Source organism: Gavia stellata, chromosome 1 (genome assembly GCF_030936135.1).
Source record: "Gavia stellata isolate bGavSte3 chromosome 1, bGavSte3.hap2, whole genome shotgun sequence".
Taxonomy (NCBI): Eukaryota; Metazoa; Chordata; class Aves; order Gaviiformes; family Gaviidae; genus Gavia; species Gavia stellata.
Genome location: NC_082594.1, coordinates 70,481,997 through 70,509,426, shown reverse-complemented (window position 1 = coordinate 70,509,426; position 27,430 = coordinate 70,481,997).

Sequence of the window (27,430 nt, the reverse complement as noted above, 5' to 3'; positions counted from 1 at the left end):
GCTTTAAGATCTCATTGTGAAAACTGAGGTGGAAATTATTGTTGCCTGGCATTGCACTTCTGACTCCACAGCTACACTTTATGAGGCTTGTGTGCAATTAGCCAGTTCGTTATTTTATCCTAATTTTATAATAAACCACTTCACTCTTTTTCTCTCATCCATCATCAACTTATCTGCCCGCAAGTCAAATGGTACCAATTATTAATCAAGGCCAGAGGCACCCGCTCCTGCATAGGGGTACCATGTTTCAACTGTCAGGTGGCATCCATCCCAGCCTCTCTTTGTCAGCAATAAAGAAAATGAAATTGGACTAATATGAATCTCATTTCTGCCCTGATTAAAGGCCTACATTTTCCCTAGGCATTGCCTGACCAGGTCCTGACTTGTGAGATATTCAATGTTCTTGTAATGTCATTCGGACAGAGCGCGCCTGTCTCCTTAGGTCATTGTTCTTCAGATTCACTTGTTTTACATGGAATATAGGCTAGAAAATCTAGACTTCCTTTGGGGTGTTAATTAAGAGGAGCATCCAAAATTAATCAGCAAATTCACTAGGGCGAAGGGGAGCTGTCTGAAGGCCTCGATATAAAATGCGCTTCTAGTACAGAGAAATGAGCCTTCGGCTATTGACAAAGAGAAAACAAGTGCACAGACGGCAATCTGACATAAAAATTCATATACGTATACAATTTTACATTCATTTTTCTTGTCAGCTTGTCACCTTTAATTATAAAGGTTGATTCGCTATTTGGCAGATCTGGAAATTGTAAACGCTTGGCCATTTGAATATCATCATATGGTCAATGTCTTCAGAAAAGAATGACACAGGAGCATACCAGGAAAGGAACATTGTAAAATCCAAACTGAACTTCTCTGATGATCACCTTGAAGGATCTTGCAGGTCTTAGGGACAGCTGTGAACTTGGCTATAAAAGCACACAAGTTATGACCATCCACAGAGAAAGCATTGTATTGATAAGTTGCTAGCCCCCACCCCTTTTTACTTAGAGTAGTTTCTAATCTTCATTTCTTTAATTCTTGTATCACTCACTCCATTCTAATATTAGTAGTGTTTGGTGTGAAAGATTTGCATAGACCTTCAGGCTACTAATGACCTTTATGTGGAAACAGCAAATTCTCTGTTTTGCCCAGTGAAGAGAAGACTTAGAAAAAAAAAATGCTAAGCCCATATCATGCAGACACCTCACAGAGAAGCTTCTTAGATAGTTAAAAATTTTGATCGGAAAAGTTTGCTTGTTTTCAGTAGCCACTAAATTAGAACTGAGTTTTTGTAACTGGCTGTAGGACTTTTTATTCGTACCTTGAAGGAAGCCCATGAGCTCAGATTTCAGAGTCTACCTGTTGTAGGGTTTTTTGTAGTTCCACCTTTCTTACCAGCTGTCTTTGTTTTTGTGCAATTTTTCACAAGTTTGGAAAGACTGGAGCTACCCTCTTTTTAATATTACAGCGTGTCATAGTTTCAAACCGAGAACAGCCACATTGCTCAGAGTTTGCGGTATCATTATTACTCTTCATGTATTCCCATAGATCTATAAACAATACAAAAATAGGCCTTAAAAATGCTACAGACCCATGCAGCAGCACACAGAGAGGAACTCAGCTCTCCAAATGTTTTCTGAAGAGTCTGTTATAGAACGTGTTATCTGGACCAGCTATTGACCCATGGTAAACTTTAAATGCAGGCAGGCAAGTTAAAGACTTCAGAGTACTGTTTTGTGAACATTTCTCTAATGTTACGGAACAGAAAACAACACAGTGTAGGGCTTAGTACATTGAAACTTGGCACTGTCATGTTTACTTCAAATAACTGCTGCACAAGAAATAGCATATTCTGAACTGGAATGATACTCTACACTGCATCACATGCTAACTAATTGCTTAATTTCACTAATTTAAGATTCTGATTGTGTTTTTTTTTAATTAGACACCTTAATCCCTAAATGGGTGTAATAAGTCAACCTTATACCGTTGACTTTTCAGCTGCTGTATTTTTAAGCTTTTTCTATTGATGAATGAAGATCATCAAGGGTACTGAACCCACCTAAGGAACTTTTTTCCTTACTTATTTTTACATGGTAGTAAAAAGGGAATATTCACTGGCCACTTACACCAGGCTGTCAGAGCAGCTGTGTAAATCCATAAGAGAATTGTCCTCATTCTGAGGCTTACCAGCAGTTATATTCGTGACTGTGAAATATGATGGAGTTAGTTTAAAACTTGCAACAGTGAGTGCTGGTATTTATACTTTTGTATCTACAAGAAAGCAATCAGAACGCATCAGAGTACTTGCTATTCTTCTTTTTAATTAATGTGGGTTCTCATCTTAACTAATTTTATTAGGACTAGTGGGACCTAGTGTAGACACCTGTTAGGTGGCTTTAGGTTGCTTAATGGTTGATAACCTACTGAGCAACACTAAAAAATCCTATCTGACAATCACAGCTAGATTTTTAGTACAGAACATTAATGCTGATTTCACTTAAAGGATGCCTATATCCTCTATATACCATACTGCCTGTATATATTTTACAGTCTTTATGTATATCTCTTTAAAACAGAGATTTTAAAAAATGAAAAATTCTATCCTGTATTTGCTTCCTATGTATTTTCTAAACTAACACCTAAATAGCATACCAAGACTGCTTTTGAAGCTTGTAAAAATATAGAAAAGAGAAAAAAAAGCCCAACATAAAAATGTGGGATTATAAGAGGTCATCTCCATTTTGTTACTGTCCAATTAATTCCTTACTCTGTGGGCTTTTTTTCCCAGATTTTCACATAATTTAAAAACTTAAGCTATGAACTGTAAACCTTAACTATGAATTATCTACATGATTACAATGACTGTTTGCAAGACAGGTTTTCCTTTGACATTTATTTTTCAAGGTTAAACAGTGAACACAAACCAGACTTCTCCTTGCAAAGAAAGATCCACGTATTTCCCTTCCCCATGTGTAAGTATGTCTTCTTTCAGTTCTAGAAACGTTCAGTTGCAGAGGCTATATCTATACTGCAGTGCAGGAATGGTATGAAGCCTGAAGCCAAATTCCCCAGTCGTTCCTAACTCTTACATATATTGGGTCAAGTCATGGGGTGATCCAGCAGATCTGACGCAGGGATCTCTGCACATCTCTGAGGTGCATCCTGAGACTCAGCATGCACTGAAGGAAAACTTTCCCCATCTGCCTGACGCTGCATCTATAGGTCTCTGTGCCCTTGCAGAAAAATACCTGAAGCAAGCACATAAAGTGGTCCAGCATTCTTCATGAACACAACTCATGTTGGGTGGTGAAAGGAAGGATGGGATCTGTAGGCAGCCTTCATGAAATCAATGGATACATGATGTGAGACCTGATGCCACCTTAGGAGCTGCATGATGTCTGTCATCTCAGACAAGATGAGACATAATCATAGTTCTGTGAACTGTTATTCATTTTTCTTCAGCTGATTTTATTTCTAACTATAAACACTACCTTTTACCTACATTTTCTGCATCTCTGGTTCTGAGGAGAAAGGGTTATTCCTTAGGATCTGATCAGGCAATCAGAAAGTCAGTGGATTTTCTAGCACTAGGTGCTATTGTGGCCTTGGCATACTCTTTGTGCTCACTAAATAGAAATATAAAACCAAACAAACAGAAAGAGATATAAACTATTTACAGATATTCCATCAAAAATTTAAAGAATGAATCACTAATCACAGAATAAATCTCCTAACAAACTTTAAGTTTCCACTAAATGAATGAAAATTCCAGTGGGAGTTACTTTTTACATTATACCTACAAAGAATCTATGGTTCAGAGAGTGGTGTTGCCCTTTATCTTCCAAAACACCCCTATCCTGTCAGTGAATGAAAGTAATCAAAACCACCAAAGATCTGAATGCCAGAAAACTTTGACAGAGATACTGAACTTAATTAACCAATAATTAATGTACAGTAAATTAAAATTTTTAGTAACTCAAGGCATTTCTCTAGCTATTTCTTCCTTACCTTTTTTCAGGACTTCACAGGGTAATTTTGTTACAGTTTCATGTAACCAAATTCCCCAAGCTGCTACTGAAGAGACCTGTTTGGCAATGACTGTGTTATCTCCTACCCTCCCTGAAGTTGGGTGCCTCAAACTCCCGAGAGCGAGGGACATGCCAGCAAGGGATACCTGCCACCTACACACTGTGGTGGCAGGTGGGCTGTAATCACAGGGAATAGGCATTATTCTTTCATTACCTACCTTCATATTGAAAACTTTTAATACCATAAGGTTGACACACTTACCATTCAAATCTTCTGCTGAAGAAAAGTGAAGCCAGCCAATATTTGCCTCTCTCAGGATCTGTTTACAGTGTATAATTTACTCAGAAACAGGGCATTAGCTTTCTTCTTTCTTTAATAGCAACTGATTGCTGGATTATTAAATTAATATTAATCAATAGGAATTGATTTTATGCACTACTTAAAGTGTTGTTCACATCAGAGTTTAGCTGTACCCTTTGGAGTTGCAATGGTTTCGTGCCTGTTGTATCAGGGTCTGCTTCTAAATAAGGGAAACTCCACATGCACTGGGAAGAAATGATGCTGTAGGAAAGACTTGCCAGTTCATCCCGTAGACCCATGAGTGGAAAAAGAGCATTTCCCACTTGAAAACATAAGTTTTAGGACTATATCTTCACATATCAGGAGGGAAAACCTGATCAGTGGCAATGGCAGAGCCTTCCACAGGTTTGGAATCCAGGTTTGCCCTCAGCAGCTTGCCAGAAGTAGTTTGAGTGCATACTGACATTCTTGAAGTGTCGGGTGGTTGGACGTATCTTTCATATATCAGGTGCTCCTCTGGTGGAGACCTGCTCCGTAACATACAGGGACAATGTAGCAGCTTGGATAATGTGGAAGAGAGCATTGAATGCTGCCTCTCTGCCAGCCCCCCAAAATGCAGGGAGCTGTGCAGCATACAGGGACAGCATGGTGGGACAGGTGAGTTGTCCTTCCCTCCCCGAGGGGCAGTGAAGGGAGGTGTTCATGTTTCTGTGCCTTTAGCTTGCCCTGTGTCAAGGTCACACCAGCACAGCAGGGAGGAGGACACCTTGTGACAGTCAGAGCCTCACCCTGGCTCACCATGATCATTCCTGGCTCCTTCAAGTGCAGACTTCAATGTCCAACCAGCCACTGACTTATTTGCAGTATTTTCTCCAAACTCTTGCCATAAGACAGAAAATAAAGGATGGGCCTTCCTAAACTGAAGGTATCTAGCAGAACAGTTGCCTCAGAGCTGTTTTCAGTGGCTAAAGAAGCGACACTTCATTACATTACAGCACATTAAATATTTAGGAAGTTCCAGCCTCATCTGCCCCCGGTTCCCCTGTGTGGTGGGTTGACCTTGACTGGATGCCAGGAGCCCACCAAGCCACTCTATCACTCCCCTCATCAGGACAACACGGGGGGAAGAAAACAAGATGGCAAAAAACTTGTGGGTCGAGATAAAGGCAGTTTAATAAAGCAAAAACAAAGGACTCGCACTGAAGCAAAGGAAAACAAAAGATTTATCTGCCATCAGCAGGCACTGTCCAGCCACTTCCCGGGAAGCAGGGCTTCAGTACCCATAGTGGTTGCTCTGGAAGACAAACGTCATAATAACAAATGCTCCTCTTTGTCCTCCTTTCTCTTAGATTTTATTGCTGAGCAGACATCATATGGTATGGAATACCCCCTTGGTCATTTTGGGTCAGTTGTCCTGGCTATGTCCCCTCCCAAGATCTTGCCCACCCCCAGCGTACTGGTGGGGAGGGCATGTTGGAGAGACAGCCTTGATGCAGTGTGAGCACTGCTCAGCGGTAGCCAAAGCACTGGCATGTTATCAACACTTCTCTAGCTACCAATACAAAGCACAGCACTATGAGGGCTGCTATGGGGAAAATGAACTCCATCTCAGCCAGACCCAATACACCCTGTAAAGTTTTGGGGGAGTCTTGGCTGACGTAATAGGTTGAGCTCTGGATTATGTTGGTGCCCTGTTGTGATTATCAGTTAGAAGCTTAACTTTGCTTTGGCTCCAGTCCAGTCTGTATGCTTTAAGTTAGCTTTCTGCAGTTAAGCAAGAAACAGAGGGGCGAAAAACGGATCCAGAGTGCATCTGGTCCTGCACAGCATAACTTTGGGACAGGGTTGTGGTAAGCAGCCCCAGGTTCCACAACCAATGTGCACCTGTGAGAGGTGTGATAGCAAAAGCTTTCACTCACACAGCTGCAAGAGACCTTGGGGTTTCTGTGTGGAATTTATCAACCCTCCTCCACTGACAGACCTTCAGATAGATTTCAAGTATACAGGGCACTAGGTTTAAAAATATATATATAAAATCCTCTTCATCCTTTTTAAAAAAATTAATTTATAACAACAGGACTTTTTCAGCATTCATTTTAAATGCAATTTATTTCATTTTAAAGCTGAGGCTTGATCCAAATTTACTGAAAACAAAGTTGATTGTATTCAGAGTTTGGTTTGAACCCTGATTTTATTCTCTTCATTCTGTTTTCCGCTTGTGAAAATTGACTGGCATCAAATGAATGAGCAACTGAGAAAATGTGGACTAGTTTATTACTAAGTGCAGCAGCTGGACAAAATACCTGCCAATCCCACTTCAACCTTAAAAGATATGCAGAATGATATAGTTTTATTTAGGTAATACTTCTATCACAGTAAGACTCGACTTTTAAATTTCATTCTTAAGTAATCAATGTTAAAGCAAACAGAAGAAGACTGCAAGGAGGTGCGCACCTCTGATTTACACATGCTTTATTGTAATTGTTTTCATCACACAAACTAGTTGCCCATACCAAGTGACAGATGTGAGACCTTGGGATTATGGAAACATCAAAATATGTCAGATCCTACCAGATCTTGGAAAATTTAAAAGCCACCGCATTGACATAATTAAGTATTATAGGGGGTTGTGTTGTTGGAAAGGAATCGACAAAAAATAAATCCTGTAGGAGCTGAACTGCAATTCAAACATAGCTAATGCCAATCCTCATGTAGTTAGAAAACTGCTTCACTCTGTTACAATGAGCAACTACATATTCTGGCTTGAATTGCTTGGAGGAGACCTCCAACATAAGAGCAGAGAACAGGGTAATACCATTGGCCTAAGGATTTGGAGAAGATGCAGTTCAAGCACTGACAGGAGGCTGTAGATACATCTTCACCACAGAGGCCAAGACAGCCAAGATGACTACTGGTGAACTGGCTCAGGTCTAGAAGCAGTATATCTACATTTGAGAGGCACCAGGCCTGAGCTAATAATCACTGCTGATTTATGAACTCCTTGACAGGGCTTATCAGCTTGTCACAGGGCTGCGATAACTCAGTGAGACTGCCCCCAGCATCACGCTGTGCAGAGGCTGCATGGCTTCGTGCCGCAGGGACTGATGAAAGGTCCTCACTGCGTTGGAATTCTCTCCTAAAATGCTACTGTAAAGCGGCAGAATATTGCCAACATCTCTAATTGACCTGCTTGTATCCAAGACATAATCCCCGGTAGGATTAACACACCTGCAGACTTTAATCTGTATTACGATGTATTTTCCCTAGGATGTTTCTCAAGGAGCTGAACTGCAAGTGCTGGAATTACTGAAGTGTCCACAGTGCACTAGAGGAGGGTTTTCAGCCTGATGCCTTGGTCTGGAGCAGGGGGAGCTGCAGGACTTCATTTCCAGAAAGTTAATTGCTGAATACTACACCACTGAGGGGGTTGCACAGGGGTCAGAGTCACTTAAATTCCAAGAATTATGATACCCTGTGTTCACCTAGCTAGGAGGCACTTTCAGGTTGCATCATACTAACATTTTGGTTTATAGCCCCTCAGTTTCCTCATGTTACTGTGCTTTGTTTTGTTGCACAGTATGGCTTGGTGCGTGCAAACCAGGTGCCCACAAACTGGATTTCAGAGAAAACTAAACGATGATCTCCACTTCAGAGGTGCATCTGTGCATCTTAACCCAAGATGGAAAAATTCTTAAATTAAAAGATACTGGATATGGCAGCAAGACCAAAGATATATACCCACAACTGAATAGCACTGTGCTGTACAAGCCCAAGACAACTTTATTACTTAGGTCTTTATACGTAATTGAGTATACAATGAATTTTAAAACTGACGGATTAATTTTCTTTGGAGTCCTCTTTCTATATCAATCACAATCCTTCTCAGATTATGTTTTTCATCTTCAGTTGTTAAATTATCCATGTACAAAAATTTTAGCATACACATATGCAAAGTATCATTCCCTATGTTCATTCAGTACATTCCCTAATACAGCCACAAGCATTTGGACATTGAGTGGGTGAGTCTGAACCATATGTGCGACGAGGACATTCAGATCAGGAGATCATACTAAACCTGGTCTGAAGCAAAAACTTTTAACCACAAAGCAAGATGTAGGGCTTCAGCATCGCCTGCTTTGATCTACTGATTCACACTTATCATACTGAATTATTTGCTAATGTAGACACAGCATTAATCCTCCTTTTCTAATCACATACTAAGTTCACCACACACTGAAATGCAGATGAAAGCACTTCCTTACGTAATGTTAATAAACCTGGTTCCACTATAATCAGTGAGAGTTCAGCCTTGTATTTGCAGGCTGCCGAGATTTTCCTGCAGCAAGCTGTTATTTTTCAAAAAAATCCCAAGAGTCTGAAAGATTTTGAAGTCCATGCAATTTCAAAGAGCCACCTGCTGAAAAACAATGATGAAGTGGAGACCTACTTTTCCCCACCAATCAGAGAATGGATTTTTTTGGGGAAAAAAAATTGACCTGTTTTTAATGAGTTGAATTCGCTAATATCTGAAGCCATTTTTCAAATTTAAGCTCATAGAAAGGCTCTGTGATATGGATGACAAATCCAATATTGGTTTTGGATATTTCCATACAGACTTTTAAAGTAACACCACATACTGCCTTTCACTGAACTAGACAAAAAGGAAATGTGCTCCCATTTCCCATTTGTTACTGTTTTTTGAGAATATGCTTATTGTGCAGTGAATTGTGAAATAATAAGGAGTTTAGGAAAACAAAAATCCCATCAGGACATGGGAATATACAGTTACTCCTGGAGAACAACTCACATTAAATATGTTCCTATCCACCTTTCCAGCAAAGCCTGGGCAAGGAGTTAGAAAATGCCGGTTTACTGAGGTCTTGTTTTACATAAGTATTTAATACCTTTTTGGGCTGATTCTATGAGAAGACCCCATGTCAGAGCACATAGGACTCTGGTCCAAAGCTTCCAAAATGGAAGATATTATGACCCTCAAAAAGAAAAGATGATTTTAGAAGTTTTGATCACCCCACCACATTCAATAGGGATGGTGAGATTTTAAGTGCTTGCACATCCTGGGTCAGAGTCTTCAGCTAATGGGATCCATCTTGTAAATCATTTAGTGATCAAAATGAATGTGTCGTCAGTGAAACAACATCATGTATCTAAGAACTTAGCTCAAGCCAGGATCCCACTACACATATGAATACCTCACTCACCATCTTTATGAATGCTAAAAGTTACTTTTATAAGCCATGAGCTGAAACTGGTAAAAATATAAATGACTGTGTTTCTAACTCAGAAAAATACTCTACTCTTTTTTTAGGTGGAATTTGCTATTTGCTCTTTGCTGTCTGTCCACATAGGCATTTGTACATCAGGATAAACAGTCCAGTATTACAGACTGCCCCTAAGCTTATGAGCTGTTTCCTCAGTGACAGATGGGAAAAGCAAAGCTAAAGTAGTTAATGTGGATTTCTGTTAAGCAACAAAACCCGAACAAATAATTTAATTAGTTACTGCCTTAAATATTCTCCTATATATAGAGAATGTATGCATACACTTTTATAGATGTGTATATAAAAGAGTAGAACTCTGAAACTCTCCTTTCCCTTAGTGCAGAGAAAAGCAGCCTTCCTGAAATGCGGCCTGTTTTCAAATTTGGTTTCTTTTCCAATCTAAATAATATTTGGAAAATGTTCGGTTGTACAAATTAACACCATCAAGAATTTTTTGTAAAACCAAAGGTCTAATTTTAATGGTAATATTTCACCTATAAAAAGTGAGGATAACAAGTTTGTATTCGTACAAAGGTGTTAATTAATGAAAGACAAACCTTTGCCAATTATTGACACATTCCTCTGTAATCCTGTTATGTGGAACATTCTAATGAAGTCATAGTTTATTACTAATGATCTAGCTTTGTTTTAAAAAAAAAAGCTGCAAGGGGGAGGGGGCTTGAAATAATTTATTTGCTTTGGTGTATTTTTTATCACAGCAGGTAAGAATGCTGCATTTTGACTGCCACATTGTATGCAGGATGAGGGGGTATGACCTCAGAAGCAGCAACGGAGAACTGGCTCTTTCACACTTCAGCACACACTGCTGTGAACCAGCACTTTGGTCATATTATCCGCCACACCACAAAGCTGTCGGCTAATTATCTCTGAATAAGAATTTTATTGAACCTTAATTTTCAGTAATGGGGCCTGATAGTTTGTGAAGAAAGACAAAAGAAGGGTCCCTTTGTTTTTCCCTCACAATAACCTTCTAGTGCTGGAGCTATGGCAGAACTCATTAAACTTGAACAATGAGTTGAAATATGATCGTGTTATTTTTGTTCCTGCCCTCAAACTAGGCTAGCCCTCTCTGCCAGCCTGTCCATCTGCCTAACGATATGGGAAGAGACATTGATTTTGTGGTGGACACTGTTACAACACATTCCCAAACTCCCACCAAATCACCGGGAACACGAATCTGAGCAGAAATTTGATTCTTTTGTACATGTTTGGCAAAATCTCATGGCAAGTTCAGCAGTGATCTGGGCACTGTGAAGTGGAGATCTGAAAACCCTGATTAAACCAGGTTAAAGGAAAGCTGATTTCTGTTTTATGTGCAATGCGGGAATAGATTTATGCTAGTTAGAAATGCCTGCTATTCATTCAAACTTTGAGTTAAAAGAAACTAATGCTAAAAAAAAATATGTGCAGTTAATTCATGAAAGCATTGTAGGTTTCTGCTCAGCTGAGGGCTGGTAGACATTTTTGTACTGTCTTCAAAGCCCAGCCTTGGCTGTAGCATATTCTCCTACAAAAATGAAAAGAAAATTAAAAACAAGGTTATGTGAGACTTTTCCAGAACACGTGAGAGTCTTAAAGTGGACAATATTAAGGCATCTTCCACTAAGCAATGGCACTCTTAAAAGCTTATTGCCTTCTAATTTGTGTTTTTCACTCTAATTTTTCAGTCTCCACTGGACACAGGGCTGAGCAGTTGTGCTGTAGTACGTATGGTAAAATACCTCAGCATATGCACAAATGCAGTCAAAATCACTGGATTACTCGAAACACAAATATCCCATTGTACTGAAACAGAGTTATTTGTTTTCATGTGCAAAAAAAGCTGAGGACCTTCTCCTTCCAGGATTGTCTTATTAACTCATGACAACTGCAGTTTGGATTTCTCATCAACACTTTTGGCCCTCCTTAACAGTGCTTATTTTCTATGAGAACCATTGAAGTGTTTTTGGAAGATATCTTCCTCCAAAGGCTTCAGATATCTTTTCTATCTAAAAATATTGCTTCAGGTGTATTTCATACAGTTCTGTGAGCGATATATTTGTAGGCAATTTACACAAAACAAGGGATCAATACTTGGTGTATCACACAACAATCTTAATATTGTCCACTTTAAGATTCTCACGTGTTCTGGAAAAGTCTCACATAACCTTATTTTTAATTTTCTCTTCATTTTTGTAGGAGAATATGCTACAGCCAAACAGAATATTGCAAGTTTTCTGATTACTATTCTTTATATTCAGCCTTAATTTTATTTCTGCTAGGTGCAATTCAATTATTCCTAAACTAAATTTGCCATTATAAAACCATCTTGCACGTACAAACCAATTAAAAGATATTTTTTTAAACAAAATAATATAAAGGCAGCCCCCTCCCCCATCTCTGTGCCCTCACAGGGAATGGACACACACACAGAGGCACACACACAGGCACACAAACTCTTACCAAGCTAGGACTGGGACTCTACTGAACAAATTATAGTTTTGGCAAGTGGGGAAACAGGAGATTATTTCAGAGGCATTATAAACACATATATATTTATATTTTTATATATCTGTGCACAGACATACATATACACATGCAAACACATACACATACATGCTTATAAGAAGCCCCCAAAGCACAAACTCATTTCATTTTGACTTAACCTGTTCCACAAATTTTATTTTAACATTCCATATCAAAACAAATAATCTATTCTGTGAATAGTATTGCTATTTTTATTGTCCTGAGTATTTAAAGGCTGAAATGATGACTAGCTTTACATTAACTCCATTAATGAAACTGACCATCTAGTTAACATACTGTGGCTGTAAAGATTTTGATTTTTCAGTGTATTAAAAGATGCTCATACTGCAAGTGTTGTGCACTAGAATAGTCTGCATTTGATTCTGAAATAAATCAAAACAAAATCTGAAAGGGAACAATATTTATTAATGGGCAGTAATTGAATGCCCTTCAGTGATACAACTTTTGCAGACCTTTTCCATCATGTAAAAACTCTGATTCTTCCGTCATTTCCACAATTGTCAGTCAGGAGTAACTGCACTAAGGTCAGCAAAGAGACCAGGATTAAAACTGGTGTAAGAAGACTAACATTGGGAACAGAAAACTTTAAAATGTAACATTCGGTTATACTTTCTAGCTGCTTTTGGGGAATTTTGAAGTTTTTTAGTGATCTTGCATTTTATTTCACTAATCTAGAAATCTTTGCTTGGTCTGTTCACTGAACGTCAGTTTGATTCAGGGAGCTGTATTTAATCTGTTAATTATATCTTTCTTTTAATTTTGACACAGTAAGTAACCATATGGGAAAATGTCAGTCTGGTATTTGAAATATAGTGAACTAAGAAATAAAAAATGGCCTTGACCTGTGTTAAATGTGCACTGAAGAAAGTAATCCAAACAACAAAAAGCAGATCCGTCATGGCTCCTTTAAAAGATTTAAATTGTGCTTTCCTTTTCAATTAAATAAAACGGTGAGCGGACAGTTTGTGTGCACTATACATCTACTCTTAGGGATGGGCATATGATCCTATTTTCTTGCTGGTGTGACACCTGGTAGAAACGGTGCCCCTGACAGCTTATATCAGCAATGCGATCTGTTTACTGTAACAGGCTCTGGTCTTCCAGTGGGAATCCCTGGATGCAACTGGGAGAGAGTGAGACAGCAGAGGAATGTACTGTATATTCAAATAGATGTATAGTGGATACCACATGCTCCTTTCCCACAACTGCTACATTGCCATATTACAGTTCAAATTCCAAATATTCAGGGATGTAAATATATTAAACAATGCATCTATTTGGGCAAAGCATTCTTTATGAGGGGCATCCATGTGCTTTTAATCAGTTTCACGCTGAGTGAAAGAAAATTGTAAACTATGCATTAAAAGAAGATTTAGTGAAAGTTATTTTTCCTCTATCTTCTGCATCCTAATTCAATGCTTCCCCTTGCTTTCAGTGATAATATAAGTAATCTTCTAGCAACATTCATGAGGAAAGTTTGATGTGGATTTACACTAGTGGAGCTACATTACAATGGGTAGATTTAAGGTATTATAAAATGAGTTTTTGGATTTGTTACAGAGGTATGAAACCCCTAAGACACAGACAGATAGGACTTCCAACATATGGCAACCACTCTTATTATAAAACAAAACAGTGTTAAGTCAAAGTACCTGATTACAATTCGCTAGTGCTATGTAGCTCTGATAGCAGGCTTACATTTAATGCCACAGAAACAATATCATTTATTTTTCTGTCTTCCCTTATCCCTTCGTTATTGGGTTTGTAGGCTTTGAAACCTTAAGCAAAAGGACAAAATATAAATTATAGAAAACATCAAAGTACAGCGAAATCAAATGACATTCCATATGATCCTTACAGAGATACCTAACATATTTCTTATGTGCAGTTTGGTCGAATTGCTATCACTGTAAAGCTTTAGTGGTTATAATGAGGAATCTTTTGGGAGCTACGGTAGCACACTTATAATGTCAAATGTATTTAATTGAATGCAATAGTTAATTTGGCAATGTAAAAATTCATTTGATAATGATTTAAGCTGGCTAAGATTCTAACCTGTTATCAAAGGTATCATTAGAAAAAAAACCATAGCTATATAATTTTACTACATGCTGCTTCTTCAGCTAAGTCTTTTTATAAATTTTTCTTAAATTACGTTCTTTGAGATGTAGGTTTTGGAGGCAGAGCATCTAACACCACACCTACTTGCATCTACACATGCACTATTAAATACAATTTTTGGTGAACATCATATCATCTAAAGCATGTAAATTAAGAAAAATGTGACTGTGATGGACGTGTCAAAAGAAAAATCACTAAGCCTGGTAGCCTAATAAACAAAATTCCGTTTGGGAACTGAATTGACTGACAAGCAGTTCCTAACAAATAAATGCACATGAGATTCAGATGCATACCGGAGTATCAAATAACTAGATAATTTATCACCAGTCAAATTTAAAACCACGTTTCCTTGTCTTGGTCTATGGTTCCCATGCACTGCTATCTTATTAACAAGACTTTAATTCTCGTACTGACACACAAAAGTGTTGTAGTCTAATGAACTGTCTGCTCCTTGCAGAAATCTGGTGGTAATGTAGGATGTTAGTTACAATAATGATAATCTTCCGTATTTTTAGCCTGTCAGAACCTGCACAGCCAACAACAACCAGCCTTTTACTAAAACTCTACCTCATCAAACTAACTTAATTAGCAATTCAACTCCTTATTTTTGTTTTGGATTCCCCTCTGGCTACTAATTAAAGCTTAATCGAAACTGCTGAACTGAGGTTGTAAAGAATTCATTAATATTAAAATTAGCCCCAACAATTTTTTTGGGCTGGTGCAATTTGTATTTGTTACTGTCAGGGTTTGAAATTCAGTTGAATTGTTAAGAAAGCTGTACCAGAAATTTGCTGTATATTCATATTATAAGCAGAACAAATATGATGAATACCAATAGTTGAACAAGTAATTCATGTTTTGACCACGCACAGTTCACATTACTTGTGTCACTGTTTAATACCAACAGACAAAATACATTTTCAGATCATTTTTCCAAAGTCATCCACATTTCTTTATCCTCCTAAGTGCTTTCATATTTTGGATAAAAGGGAATAAAAGGCTCTGAAAAAAATGCAAAGATTGATTTTATGTATTATCTTGACAAGATTAATATGTTTGAAAAATGAACAGATTTACCACTTCACTTTGATTTTTCCACTTTTCTTAACATCAAAGATTACACCAGCTGCAATAATGGTCATTCTGAAAACTAAGATCAACCGAACTACGAGCTTCTGTAAAGGACATATTTTTGCTGGTAACATATCTCTCATAATTTTTTTTTAATAAGAGAGTAATACATTATTTTCTAAATCAAAATGAGCATCTCAGTGCTCTCTAAATTATTTAAATATATTCTTTTCTGAATTCAGTTTATTCTTTGTAATGAGTTTAAATGTATTTTTAATTAAATTTCTTAGCTTACAATAAGAAATGAACTTATATTTGAGTATTACTAAATACTCTCAACAATATGAGTGAAACATACTTGTGTTTGTTTTTTGTAAATTTCATGAAAAATGTAAATAAGAAAGGCAGTCTTTTTATAGCAGATAAAAACAATTTTCATAATTCAAGTTCACTTTTCATTTTAACTTTTATGCTTTAATATTTTTATCTGAACATGTATATTTATTTTACCCTACAGGAAATTTTTTCAAGAATATTTATAGGAAACAAACTTGTTAAGACTAAAATATACAGCATCTAACACTGTTTAACATATTTTATTAAATATAAACATTAAGATTATTTATATAATGCAAAACTTTACAAAAATATACATGAAAAATTACATATGCATCTAGGTTTCATTTAAATAACATTTATGACAAAACGATCATGCACATATTTAAAAATCAACATATGTCCATTTTTTACTCACTGACTAAATCAACAATGGCATACAAGGCACACAATTTAAAATCTTGGTGACAATTTCCGTGAAGTTATTCAAATACAATTTGACTTCTGACAAGAGGATGTAATTTATAAAACAGAACATGCCTATCAGTGGAACCTAAATTTGCATAATGAGGATACTTTCATTTCTGCAAGCACAGTTTTTGACATCCCAACTTGGAGCGCTGGAAGAATCTGGTGAAAAATGTCAATATACATAAGTAGAAAAATGATGAATAAAATACCCGTAACATTTATCTGATTTGAGTAAACAAAATAAATTTTGCTTGCAAAAAGTAATGATTTTGAAAACTATAATAATGTGTTTCCTAAATGTATAAAAGTCTAGCGCTGCCTTTAGCTCTTGTAAACTAAGGGAGGTGTTCTGAATTTATCATTAGATGATAAAAACACTGTTGTGACATTAATGTTATGCATTTTTTAATCAGTGTTTTGATTTCATTCTCTGTTGCATTTCCTATAAATCTACTGCAGCAGTAACAGTAGAGTGAAAAGAAAAAAAAAAGCCTTTACCCTTTCCTTTAGTAGTTAAACTTGAAATTGGTTGTTAACTTGGTCAGCTGGGTGACAGCATCCATCATTCTTGAACTGGAGAGAAAATAGTTGTTTGCCCTCCCCAAATTCTTTTGAATTGTCATTTCAGGTAAGCATATGTTCGGAGTTTAAATTCAACAAATGCTGGAATAAATTTGCTTTAATTCAGCATCTCTTACCACCCCCCCTCCCCAAAAGGGATAGTATCAGATGACAATCAAAACCAAGTTACCTTTATGTTTCAAAGCCAGAACTCGGGCAGAATGCAAGATATCTATTTCAGATTTGCTAAAGAAAACCTTGACTGTCAAGAGGAAGCCATAGAATAACATCTTTAACCAAAAAAAAAGGAACACTCAATTTTAAAAAAATGATATTAGAAATTATGGCTTTCCTTTATACAAGTTACTAATAGCACCTTCCAGAATTAGAACTAAAGGAAACTTAGTTTATTTTTCATTAGTCTTCCTGCTTGTTTATGTTTTCCTAATGCCTTAAACTTTGAAATTATGCCTGGTTTACTTTTGTGTATGGTGAGCTTCACTTTATGGTCTCTCTGATACTACTGTTGAACTGTAAATATTCCAAGGGGAATTACTTCAAAAACAGCTGTTCAGTTACAATAACATACAACATGTTTATAAAATATATGCAGTTAAAGATTCTGAGGCAGAGAAACATTTTTGCTGGCCTTCATTGCTGTAAAATCGAAGAACACAAGATAAGAACGGAAGAATAGGGAAAAATAAAATGCAAAACAAAGTAAGGAGGCAAATCTCAGTGCAGAGTATCCCTTTAATTCTAACTCAGACTTGTTTATATTCAAATTAAAGAACTGGATTATGGCTTTGAAAATAAATGTTCATCATATGCTTTATTTAGGCTGGTACTTGTCACACACATACACCATTTATTGAAGTGAAAGTACCCTTATTTATTTAAGACAACAGGCTGACAAATAAATACCTTTATCAGGTGATCCATAAACATGGCTATAAACCCAGCACTTTTACAATTAAACCTGTTCTAAATAATATTTCTTCTTGCAATAGGCACTGAAAATGTTGTCTGGTATAGTTCCAAGCAGACCTTGGAGGTGACTGTGACTGCCAACCACAAAACGCTTGACGTACAGATAATATAAAATAAAGATGATTCAATTTCTGTCAAATACTGCGAAACTAAAATAATAAATAAAATCATGGAACAAGATCACTGGCAGCATATTCAAGCAAATAGTAATTGCTTCTTAGCTGTTCTCATCATTATCATTTTGAGATAAGTAGGTATTTTATACACACTTTCAGCTAGGAAACGTCACCACTTCTCCTTAAAAATTCCCTTTTATTATCAGTGTAGATTCACAGGAAAGAAATAAGAAGCTTGCTGTTCAAACAGCTGAAAGGGAAAAAAAGTGGGTTGTTTTAACATTTCTTTTGCATCTTTAATTTCTTTCAATGCTCTGTACATCGTGAATGTGTCAGCTGAACACACATCTCATTTTCAACTGCTAACATTTCAGGTGGGATAGGAACATACACAGTGGCTCGAAGCATGACAGCATTTGTAAGGTTGGGGTGGGAGCTTGCTGCAATACGCTGTGATGCCTGTGCATCCACTGAAAATGTGATTGGCTAAAGCTAAGCTGTTAAGTCCTCTCCTTCTCTGGGTCAGTGCATGTTTATCCTACAAACTCATTCTACATGTAAATACACCTAATTCTGTATTGTATCTGTTTAGAAATATGTTTATATTTCTGCTATGAAATACTAATTTTTTGTAATGAATATATTACTCAGATACAAACTCTTTTGATTCTGAATTTTCTTAACATGGAACACTCACAAATGGAGCTCTGTAGCAGGGTCACCTGCAAAAACAAAATCCCAGCTACCTGCAAAAACAAAATCCCAGCTGCCCGCCCCTTCCCCAAGTTTTAACAACGGCCACCTCCCCCCCCCCAGCTTACTCCACACTCAGAAGTGGAATCAGACATAACTGCATATTGCTTTTGGTCTAATTTCTGCAACAGAAAAAAATCCCAGTATGCTGGCATATGTCTCAGATATATTCACATTTGGGAAGGCTGGGAAAGACCTACAGATTTTTCACTGAAAAAGAGGCTCACAACCATTTTAAAATACACTCTTGTTACATGTCAGCTGGTAAATTCAGCAGAATAGGAGGGGACAGACATATTCCAGCACATAAACCTTCATCAAAACTGAGAGAGAATGCAGATGCTGTGCTGGGACAGGAGAGAAATCTGTGCCCTCTCTAAGCCCTTCCTGACTCTGCCTGTTCTCTTAGAAGAATCACAAAGACCAAACTGAGGCAAAATTTGGTGACTTATTAAAACTGGACAGCTAAGGAGAAGAACATACCTCAGCTTTCTCAGGAAATATTCAGATACTGCTGTTCCAGAAGAGTGGGAGTGGAACTCTTTAAGCAATAGTTAATAGAACCATGAAGGCAAATCCGATGTGTTTGTTGCCAAAGGGTGGGAGTGAATGAGTGACAGCAAAAATAACCAGATGTTGGGATTAGTTTACCCATATAATTATTTTCTTTTTAAATATAGCTGAGCACTAAGATTTTCAGTCCCATATTTTCGATTTTCGCTGCTTTGAGTTATTGTTGTTGCCATTGTTCAAACATTCTTTGAAATAATAAGGCAAATGTTTCTGTTTCCAATTGTGGCATTTGTTATGTTCACAGACCTCTTACTAAATGCTCAAAATGCCATCTCTCCCTAATACTAATAAATAATTCTGCTTCAAGCATTCATTGTCCTGCCAGCTGAAGAGTTAGCAATGGGTAAGTCCACGATGTTCCGAGTGAACTACATTACATTTTAAAATTAATTCCTGGTCTGAATAGTTTTATAGTTTTTTGTACTTGTGCCTTGAAATAAACAACACTCCCCTCCCCTCCGCACCCAAGCTGAAGTGCTTGCATGCCACTGCTGTTTATTAAGATAATCAACGTTAAGTGTTATATTTGACACTCTAGAGTATTTTCAAAAATACAGGGATGGAGTCATCTATAAAGCTATCCTCATTGGTGGCAGCAATTTTGTTCACGCACTACAAACACATTATGGTATTATAAAAAAGATAGTCCTCTTGACTTAAATCCTAAATTAGGGGACTGTGTTTGGCTGCCTTCAAGAGCAGGGCTGGGTGGTGGGAAGGAAAGCAATGCACAATCAGGAGGAAGAGATTAACAAACCACAGCGAGCTCTGCTTTTTACGTTCCCTCCCTAGCCCCATCTCTCGCAAGCCAGTTCGCATGAGTCGCGTGATGCCCCTTGCGAGTGCCGGACTGAGGGGCGATTGATGCCCTCCTCTGCAGGTCCTTTGGACACCGTGGCTGTGGGTGCTTCGCCACGCTCTTATAAACATCATCTACACCCCTGCTCTCACATTTCAAGGATACTGGAGCACTACCTCTACTCACACAGGTTTCATTTCTTAAAGTGGAAGCCAAATGCACAATTTTGGAGGTAAATTATGCAGAAAAATACTTTATATTTCTGCTGAGGCAAATGATTTTTAAGTAGATCTCATAATTACTTCGGGTGGAGAATGTGCTTTTTCGCTTTGGTCTATTCACTTGTAGTTCGTATGAGGAAGGATTGTATTACTATCATTACACAAACACTTAAATGGGTCCATTGATTTGTTTAGAAATGTGATATCAATTACAGTTAATTATTCAATAACTGATCATTAATTTTGGGCAAATGATCAGAGACCCTTAGGTCCTTCTAATTTTGCTTGGCTCAAGGAGTAAATGAAATCTGTTTGTTAAAAGCATATGGCAGACTACTAAGCATTCATTTTCATTCTGCTACAGTAAAGTAGTGTTTTAAACAGATTCATGAAATGTTTTAATACTACTCAGGCAAACCTATCAATAGAAGAAAAGTTAAACACACAGTCAAGGGGATTATTATCCAGCTGTCTATATCTTTCATCTAACCTGACACCTTGCCATGTGTTTTTTTGTGGAAAACAATTTTCTATTTACTTAAACAGCCTGCTTTTAATTAATCCTTCCCTCTTTTCCTTGCATTTTAAGCTATCCTAAGGAGATCAAGGACTGTTCATACCTACTGGGGGCTACAGCAGTACCAGATGATGTTCAAAAAGCATTGCTTATATACTGAGGGTATCATCAGTCCTTACATTTTTAATTAAAGTTCATTCAAAGTGTGCTTTCCAATACCTGTGTCATTACCCTATTGCCACGTCTTGGAGATTTGCTAATGATTAATAAGCAACACAACATTTTCTCTCACTCCATCTGTGTGGGATCGAGCTCTAAAATTTCCAAAGAATAAATTGAAGTAGAGTTAAGGTTACAAAATACAGCAAACGTCAAGCCAAAATTCTTTTCATTAACTCAATGCTCACTTCTGCCAAGGTCTGCAGCACATAGTTGATTCTGTAACATCAGTGTGCTAAGATCATTCCAGTATCGTAATAGAGCACATTTAAAATGAGCAATTGAAAACGTGAAGCCTTAGCCCTGGATTTATTTGCTTTTCTTGGCTAGATGGACAAAAACTAGCCTGGGTGGAGATCTGGTTTCCGTTCACTTCAGTGGAGTTAATGCCACGTTTGACAAGCGCAGGGAGAAATCCCGGGGATGGCAGAGTGTTGCGAGAAGCTGCACAGTTTCACTTCTGCACGGGCCACAGCCCTATTCCGAATTCGTTTTAGTAATTAAGGTCCCCGTGAAACATAATACGTAAGTCATTTTTCAAGAAATAGAGTGGCAGACGATAAACTTGTCTATCATGCGCAATATGTATTTTGAGGAATGTTGGACAAAACTTATTAGAGTAACAGAAGGGCTGTGGTAACTCCCACGTGTAAAACCAGAGCAGGAGCAAGCTTTGGGAGATGTACCCGTGTCCATCCTTTATGGTGCAAAACAGACTGGAAAATATAGTCTCATTAAAGGGGAGTCACTGTTCGGGTAAAAAAACCCACCCTAGTTCAAAATTGCAGCTGTGTCACTTCAGTGTGAGTATTACTTATGTGATCACCAGAGGTCAGTGTCACCACAGGCTGCAGCACAGAGAGGGAGATGCTGTTTACAAAAGATGAAAACGAGCTCGCCTGATCCCTCCAGAGTTTGCCTGTGCATCAACACCAAGTATAACAAATTCACAAGCCTCCCTCTTCTTTGTGAGATGGAGGGTGGATGACTGGGGGGAGCACTGAGGAAAGAAAATGACCAGGAAAAAAAGAATCGGAGAGATGGAAAGAAATGGGAGCAGGAACAAAAGCACAACTTGGCCGTCCGCTTTGTAACCATAAAAGACATTGCCTTCAGATTCTCAAGCAAACAAGTCCCACCTGTGTTAAGGCATGGACCTCGCAATATAAATTATTGCCAGCTCTAAATGCTGAGAAATTATGAGGCTGGCTCACAATGTTTAAATAATTAAAAAATACTGTTTTCTTTTCCTTTGTCCTCAGGGTTGGGTGTTTTTTTGCCATATTCTCAAGCTCTGCTCCACTAACATAACACCTGAGAATGTGTGTGTGCGTGAATGCGTATGCATGTACTTTTGATGACATGTGAAATCTTCAGGTTGTGTAGTTTGCCTCCAGGGGTTGCAGTTTAAGAAAAACACAAGATGCAGAATAAAACTCTGGGAGCTGGGAAGACTGCTTCCCCAGTTGCTCACTTTCCTTTGACAACTGCTCTTAAAGCCGTGGCCTTTGTGCATGGGTCAGAGGTGACGGATAAATGTGTGGGCTGTTGTTGCTCCCTAACCTTGGTATGTCACGAGCCCCCCAACTCACTGAGCGTATCAATGGTGCGCTCCTCCACCCTCGTGTACCACCCGTTCTGCAGATGTATCAGGTTGTGAGTGTGCATGCAGGGAAGAGCAAAAGCTATGGCAGGGAGCAATCGTTCAAGAGCAGAAAGGAGAATAGAAAGGCTCTCACCTTAGCCTTCTTGGGGCACCCTGAGGTGTGCAGACAGGTTCAACAACAAGTACTTTCTGTCGCTTTGTCCATACTCGCATTTTTGGAAGTTAATCTCCTACCAGTGCTCAAGCAAGTAGCAGCAATGATAATACAAATACTGGCACAGAGAAATCCCGGGGTTAGATGCCCTGTATTCTAGATGTATTCTACAGTTGTTGCTGCTGGGCATTATTACAGAAAAAAATTTATGATGATGAAAGCATTCAGAAAAAATACTCCTTTTGTAGGATTTGTTGTTTGACAATGGCAGAATATTTCATTAGGAAAGAAGCTGTGGGTTGCAACCAATGAGTTTTTTCCTGCCAGTTCCCCACCAGTGTGGGGTCTTTGTTTGGCCTTTGCAGTCCACCGATGCTTTTTCATTTGCAATGCTGGGGGCCAAACATCAATCCAACCAACCAGCTTGGAAGTAGTGGTGTAACTGTTGTGAAAGAAACGAGCTTGTTTCTAAGCTCCTTCTGTACAATACTGTGTCTTAACAGGAATGCCTTCTTTTTCTGAGTGTATTAATGGCCAGATTTGGAATAGAGTTAACTTTAAAATATTAGGTCTGGAGAATCATTTTTAGGGTAACCCGAGACATTTTTTACGATCGAAGAACATAGACCGTCTCTCATATGGAAGGCATATACCTGATACCAGGCAGAGCTTAAGTATTTATCCAACCGTATCGGCTGCTCTCAATTCACTCCAGGGTAAAGTCCTCTTCAATACTGCTCCAGAAAAATGATACTGCTTATCAAAAGGAATTATCTAGATAATGTCATGACAGATACATGACAAACTTGCTTTCCCTGCACAAGTCTTAGGGCTAAGCAAATACAAATTGAGCCTCTTTCCCAAGGCAAAACAAAACGCAAGCTGATTTTTGCACAACCCAACAAAAGAAAAGTAGGACAGTTCTCCACACTGAGCTTGAATGTAGCACAAGGTAAAAGTCCTAAAGCAGGCAGTCTTTAATGAACACTGCATATTACTATAGTCTATAAATACCAGACAGTTTAGTATATTCTCTCCAATACAGTTCCCTGTGATGGGAGGTAGGGATTTGAATAGCATTTACTTGATCTCAGCATACTGCTTTGACCAGTTGTGTGATCTCTCTCAGCAACTTATATCATCCACCATGAGGATGCTATCACAGGTTGCACTGCAAAGTGCTGAACAAGTGCATGATCCTATTTACAGTCATAGTCTCCGAGATACATCATCAGGCTAAACAACACATGGCAGCAGATCCTAACTGGTTCACATTGCTGCACTGAATGAATAGCATAGGGTTTAAATAACAACTGTAAAAAAAATCATATAAATCTAAGGCAAGAATTGGGTAAATTTGTGTATTTTCAACAGTTTGCTTTCCTGTAAGCACTTCAGACATATTTTACCACACTTCCTGTAGTAATCATTCCCTTTTCTTCCCCCCACCAAATATACCTCACCTTTCCAAAATTCAGACACATCTCAGATCAAGGCATTCCTTGAGTCTAGAAAAAATTAGGACAGAGCTCGGAGGAAGCATTTGCGTAAAAATTTTAACTAGAAAAAGTACTTTGGCACCTAAAATAAATGTCTCTTCTACAATTCTCAGTGCTTTGTATAGTTTAGACTGGTCTTAAAGTATTACTCAGAAACACTCTCCAGTCATATTTAACGGTGGTTAGGGAACAACACACTAATTGTAAAGTAGTAGTAATAATAATAATAATAATAATAATAATAATAATAGCCATGTCAGTATGGGAGCTGGTAAGGATGAGTACCTTTAATAAGTCTGATGAAAAGCATGAAATTTAATTAATGCTCTTTGGCAAACTTCCGAATTGTGTCAAGACAGGGCAGGAGCCCACTTCTGGGTTAACCCTGCGAGGGCTGCTGAGCCTCCAGCAACGGGCAGCTGAAAAACTTTCCATGCCACTTAAGCTGCTGACCACTCACCCCGTTTCTGCACTGTCTGCACCTCGTAAGGGGAGCAGAACCACCAAGATGCTGCCGGTAGCAGATGCAGTGAAAATTGTCCCCAGAGGATAAGCGTGTATAAAAAAAGAGAGTGTTACAAAAATCTGTACCTCTGGGTTGCTAGGATGGGGTAACAACACATTGCACCCTGTAATGAGCTCTGAATGCCGCGGCACGCTTTCAGCTCAGAGAGAAAAAGGCACCAGTGAAGGCAGTAGCTATGCAAGAAAATCCCTTGTTATATCCGCCAATGTTTATGGGTGCCTGAACTTGTATGGGATGTATGAACTGTGGAAGGAGGCAGGCGGGATATTCATACTGCTTAGCTGCAGGGACTTAATACACACTTTTAGAACTGCAAACTTCCCTCAGTTTCCGTATTTCAGTGAAGAGAAATAGGTTCTGCAAGGAAGTGAGCTAGGTGCCCTGGATCACTCTCTGCAGGGATCTGCTTCTCTCTCTGGCTAAATAAAAAGGACGGGAATGCTCCTAACTCAGATACTTAATTATCCTATCCTTCTCAAGTTAGATGTCTAAGTGAGGTGCCTCAAGCTACCTATCAGCCCATCTTGGATGTCCCCTCCTGCTGGATGTTCAGACTGATGCCAGCAAGGGTGGCCTGCTTGTGTTGTAGAAGAGGAGATAGGCCTGAGGAAGAGGTGACTTGAAACAAACCAGAGGTTTTCGGGGTTCTAGATGACATGTGGTTGGGTAGGACATCTGGAGGACTTTAAAGGGCCAGCTGGTTTACCCACTGTAATAAAGAAGAGGAAACTGCTGGGTGGAAATAGGTGATTAAAACAGAAAAAAAGAGGTTTTGAAAAGGAAATAGCTTGGCAAGACTTTGGTAACACGTCCAGGGGTTAAACAAGGAGGTTGGGTTTCAGTTTTTGCCTTACTGTCAGTGATGTGCATCCACAGAGTGCCAAAGAAGGATGAAGCAAAAGCCTGGAGACTTGTGTGTTCCTGACACCTGCTCAGTTTCCCACAGCTCTGCTAGCTCCTGCTCTGAGACCCTATTATTTCCACCCCGTCTAAACTGCACAGCAGTGCAGTGCGTCCTGAATGTCTGTTGCCTCACATCTTGGTCTTCCTCTCCTGGGACAGAGGCTGTGGTCCCAGGCCTTACCCCCACAGGCAGGCAGGTGTTCACAGGGGAAGGACAGGGCAGGGGAAGGTGTTTGTGGGGGAACAATGCAGCAGGAAAGCAGAGAGCTGAGATGCTTTCTGCTGGGACCTATTGAAAGCCAGGTAACCGCTGGAGAAAGTGAAAGGCAGCCCTAATGATCTGCAAGTAATCTTTAAAGGTGGAAATGCACAGTTTTCCCAAGGAGAAAAATAAGAGAAAGAAATTTTTTCCTGGTTCCTGCAAGGCTGGAATTTCTCTAGATACACATTTTGCTATAACCACTGGACAACTAACTGTGACTACATATCCATGCCAGTTTAGTCTGCTTCATAACTCCACACTTATTTCTGCTGCCTGGTATGTTTACTAGAAATCTCCAAGTTTCCCAGTCCATAAATCTGATGCGTTAGTTCTGGGCATGCAGCTGATAGCACTCCGGACTGGAGCTGTAGCGGCGCCTGTTATGCTGTGCTGAGAGAATCACAGAATCACAGAATCACTAAGGTTGGAAAAGACCTGTAAGACCATCAAGTCCAACCAGAGAAGAGTCCCATCTTTGTTCACCCAAAGCCCCATTGCTCCAGCTCTCTCAGGCAGGCAGATAAACCACTTGCAGATCAGACTCTCCTTCTCTTTTTCCAAGTCCTGTCCTCAAGAGCGTGGGACTGTCACAGGCAGTTAGGGAAAGTACTTGCAAATAGCACAATTTCATACCGTTTGAAGCCATGTTCTGCTACATATTTCAGATTCTAAATTACTAAGAGCTCGTTTTTTAGTTCAGAACAAGATATTGTAATATATGTGGTGTACATTCATGTATACGCAGGTTCCTTTACTTTTAAAAGACCACCAGGGAGACTTGCTGGCAATTTTCTACAGAGGTGGAAGTGGAAATGGATGTGGATTGTTAATACCAGAATATCACCTACCATCTGGATAGGCTTAACACATGATAAACTGTGAGGTTTGGACACAGATTTGTGGTGCTTGAGGAGATTGCTTAAAAGCCTGGCTATGTTGGCCTGGCCTGACTCTCATCCTGTGGAGCCTTAGCCTGTTTCTTTTCACAAGATGAACACAGAACAACAATTGAGAGATGTAGCAGCCTCAAATTTAGAACAATAAGCCAGAAATGAGAGTGGGTTTAGAGCTGTTCTGCTCACTATTTTTAAATTCAGCTCTTGGAATTAAATTACAGAGCTGTAGATTCATAGACTATGAAACCAAAGAGGACAACTGGGTTCATCCATTTTTTTATATCTCCCATTTAACAAAGACCAAAAGCCTGTTAAACACCTTGGTTTAGCTCCAAATCTCAGCTCCTCCTGGAGCTACATATTTTACTAAAAATATCTAGACTTGTTTTAATATTTTTTTCCAATGGAGAATCTATCAAATGTATTAATACTTTGTTTGGGACTTAATTGCTGTCACTGATAGAAAGCAAACCTAGTTTCCACTCTGAATTTGTCCTAACTGACCTTCCAGTCACCGGAGTGGGTCACAGTCTGTGTGCCAGAATGAAGGGACTATGCCTTTCTCCTCCGTGTTTCTTCTCCTAGACTTGATCAAGTCACCTGTTATTTCAATTTCTGACTACAGTAGGGTTGTTATAGTCATGATGGCCAGAGGGTATAAACAAAGCAGACTTCATA